This window comes from Sorex araneus, chromosome 2, assembly GCF_027595985.1.
Source record: "Sorex araneus isolate mSorAra2 chromosome 2, mSorAra2.pri, whole genome shotgun sequence".
Classification (NCBI taxonomy): domain Eukaryota; kingdom Metazoa; phylum Chordata; class Mammalia; order Eulipotyphla; family Soricidae; genus Sorex; species Sorex araneus.
In genome coordinates, this window is record NC_073303.1 from 124889005 (window position 1) to 124892888 (window position 3884).

Consider the following 3884-nt stretch of genomic DNA (forward strand, 5'->3'; position numbering starts at 1 on the left):
CCTACCCCACCCAGGACAGAGGCTGGGTGGAGAAATGGGGAGGAGTGGCCAGTTCCCCTCAAGGCTGCTTCTGCTTCTCTGAAAGACAGAGGCTGGGGGCGGGGGTTGATGCAGCTCGGAGGGCAGAGTGTCACGCCCCCAGCACCCCTAGCTGTGCCAGGGTCAGTTGGCAGCAGCCTGCTGCACCTCTCTCTGTCTGCTCGCTCAAGGCGTGTCTCCTCTGGCTGTGGAAACCAGGACAGGTGCAGCACTCGGGGCTGACCTAGAAGTTTCCGTGAGGCTCCTAAGGGAGGGTCATGTCAGCCTGGGACAAATGAGTCCCCTTCTCCCATATCGGATACAGAAGGAAGGCAGCATCTGTCTCTCTGTCTCTCTCTCTCTCTGTCTCTCTCTCTCTCTCTCTCTCTCTCTCTCTCTCTCTCTCACACACACACACACACACACACACACACACACACACACACACGCTGTTCTATCATGGGAATATTCCGATGGTCCTGTTGCAGGATGTCGCAGGGAAAACCCAGGGCTGTAAGCTCAGCTGGGGCTGACCTAACCCTCACTCACCGGTGGCCACTCCCAGAACGCTCTGGGTCCAGACCCTCGTGTGACTAAGAGGCAGGGCGTTGCTTGCTTTCTCCTGGGGATTTCCAGCTTGGAATCCTGTTCCCCAGAGGCCGGGCTGTGATGGCCACTGGATCCAGGGAGGACGCTGGCCGTGTCTCTCAGACGGAGGGACAGACTGCCTGCCGCGACCCCTAAGGAACTGTTCAAGGGCAGGGACAAAGGTGGGCAGAGTCGCTGAGTCAGCAGGGCCCCTCCTGGGGTGGGGTGGGGGAGGGGAGGCCACACACCCCCTCTCTCCAATAGTCCCTGCGGGGGTCCTTCATGACTCAACCCAGAGTAGGGCGCCGGCCCCTGCGGCCCTCCTTAACCATCGTTCACCCCCACTCCCACCCCGCACCCCCCCTCCCGCCGCCCCTGCTTCTGCAACCAGGAAAATCTGGGCCATGGCCCCCCACCCGCCTGGGAGTTTGCAGGGGGGGGGGGGGTGCGCAGTCAGCAGCCCGCATCTTCCTCCCTGGGAGAGCCGGGTGTCCGCTTCGGGGACCTGTGGGGCTGTGGGGGTGGGGAGAGCGGGAGTGGCGGGGGCCGGCAGCAGGCTGCAGCCGCCGCGGAGGGTTCTGGAACGCGAGCGGCTTTGCAAGCTCGCCTGGCTCCGCTTCCCTCCTCTGGCGAGAGCTATTTCTGTCTCTCCTCTTCGGAGGCTGCGCTCCCCGCCCCCCCTGCCCAAAAGCCAGCGCCCCACCCCACACCCCCCTGCAGCGGGCACGGCGCGGCGCTCTGGCCCCCCGCAGCCACAGCCCCCCGCGGGGTGGGACGGACAGACAGACAGGCGGGCAGACAGAGGGACGTGACGCAGGGGTGCCGAGCCCGGGTCCTGCGTGGTGGCAGTGGGATGTCTCTCCCTCCACTGCACCGGCTGGGCTCGTTGCCGTGGTTACCAGCCGGTCACATGACAGCCTCGCTCGGGGGTGTGCGGGAGAGCATCTAGAAGATGTCACCCTCCCGGGCTAGGGCCCCTCCGCCCCCCACCTCGAGCTTCCTCCGCACAGGGTCGCCAGGTGCCCCCCAAGCGGGCTTTTGGCGTCAGGGTCGGGCACCAGTCAGAAGGGCATCCGGGCCAGTGTCCTTCCTCCCTCCTTTCGGAGCCCCCACCCCGCACCCCCACCCCAGTCCGCACACCTCGACGCTGTCATTAAATAGCTCCGCTGAGTGGGAAGGGGTGCAGGGAGCAGCCTACACCACTTGAATAAGCTCTTTAAAAAAAAAAAAAAGAAAGAAAAGATTCGGGGATGGCATGAGTCAGGCAATTTTAAAGCTGTGATACAATCAGGACGCGGAGGCCTCGCGGAGGGGGGGGGAGGAGGAGGAAGAGGGGGAGAAGGACTGAGGAGGGTGGCGGAGTATCGGACTCACCCAGCACCTAGGAGCTGATCTCCCCAGGATCCCCCTTCGGGGCAGGGATGGGAGTCTGGTCTGCAAACCCAGAGTCACCGACTACATTCACTCTGACAAGCCTCTGCCAGGGCGGCTGCGGGGGCGCCCTGAGCTTGGACCCTCGGGCTCGCGGGGCTGGAACCCGAGACCTCTTAAACTGAGCGCCGAGCGCCCGTGGTTCCCCACCCCCCACCCCACCCCGAGCGGGCGGTGGTGAGTGGGTGCACCTTAGCAGCGGCTGCCTGGCTCCGCTCTTCCTTTGTTCCCAGGCAATTACTGGCTGCCTTCTTCTTGGGGTTCGGCCCTATTGCATCTTGTCAATGACAGCCGCGGCTCTGCGCGGCTTTGCCCTTTGCCCAAGCAGCGCCTGGTGATAGAACAAACCCAGGCAGCAGAGCGCAGGGCTGCGGGGGGGCGTGGGGGGGGACTCGGCCCTGGCCCTGCAAGGGGGGAGGGTCAGGGCCTTGACTTCCAGGGACAAAGTGGGGCACCGGCAGGGCAGGTACCAGTGGTCTGTAAAGTGAAGGTCAGAGGGGCGTGAAGAGGTGGGGGTGGGGCAAGGACACACCCTGGGGTGTGCAATATACAAAAGAAAAACAAAAAACCCCAAAACCCAGAACTTCCGTTTATTGTGGTGGTCCTGGGCCGCACGTAATACCGGGGATCAAACCCAGAACCCCACACACGCCAGGCACGTGCTCTGCCACTTGCTTCCGGTCCCCAGACCACTGTTGACTTACCTCTTTCTTTTTATATTCGTTTTGTCTCATGCATTGGCATGTATAAGATTGCATAACCGGAATCAGATTTAGCTGCAATTAAGAAAGGGAAGAATATCAAAATTAGGGCAGGGGAGTGTGGCGGGGTGAGGGAGCGTCTGAGTTTATTTCACTCACAAGTAAGTGGGATCTGACGATAAGCCCGCCAGAGCTTTCTCAGATCACCTGGCCTCTACTTCCATACCCCAGGCTGTCGCTCAATTTCACACCCTTCCCACTTCCTGAAACCTCCTTCGCCAGACCTATGCTTCCAGTAACTCATTGGCTGGTATTTGGTCAGATGATCATATGTCAGTGCAGGGCAGCCTGGGAAATGTAGTGTCTTCTGGGCTGCCATGTTGCTATTCAAAGGGCGGACCTTAGGAAGGAATGACAATGGGGAGCCACCGGCAGTGGCAGTCTCAACCCAGTAATATTTTAGTTCAATGGCACATGTGTATACTAACAAAGGAATAATGGAGAGGGGGGCGCTGATAGTACAATGGGTAGGACACTTAGGAAGAATGGAAGGAAAGGAGGGAGGGAAGGAGGGAGGGAGGAAGGAAGGAAGGAAGGAAGGAAGGAAGGAAGGAAGGAAGGAAGGAAGGAAGGAAGGAAGGAAGGGAGGGAGGGAGGGAGGGAGGGAGGGAGGGAGGGAGGGAGGGAGGGAGGGAGGGAGGGAGGGAGGGATGGAAAACAGGGACTATGTGGGTGGAATTCAGAGGACTGTCCTGGACTTTAGTTCTCTAGCAGGCAGTAGTTTTCAGGGACAGGATGTTTTGAAGTAATCTTGCCCTTGTTTTTCCTTCTGGTGAAGCAGAAGGAGGACATTGGCCACCCGTCCCTCTGTTGCAACCAGTGTCTGGTCTCCGTTCCCTGTGGCCACTGGGACTGGTGCCGCTGGCTGCTGGACCATCAGAGGCAGGAGTCTCATTCGAGAGCATGTGGGGTGGATCTACCCAAACTCTCTTGCCACCATCCCCCTAGAGCTTGACTCTATGCTGGTAATCCTTGGGGGGGGCGAGAGGGGAGCAGCCTGAGAGAGGGACAGGCCTGCACATCATCTGAGCTCCCCTATCAGCCTAGAGACTGGCGAGTGTCATTTTAGAGCACGGAGCCAAGGTC

At 60.3% G+C, this 3884-nt stretch overlaps 1 long non-coding RNA gene across 1 annotated transcript; it reads right to left on the minus strand.

Moving 5' to 3' along the window:
• Window positions 1-1970: 1970 nt before the first annotated feature.
• LOC129401912 (uncharacterized) lies at window positions 1971-2996 on the minus strand. The gene is made up of 3 exons (XR_008628430.1): window positions 2898-2996; window positions 2742-2813; window positions 1971-2368 (listed from the first exon to the last, which is right to left on the minus strand). It is a non-coding gene; the product is annotated as an uncharacterized LOC129401912 (long non-coding RNA).
• Between the last annotated feature and the right edge of the window lie 888 nt (window positions 2997-3884).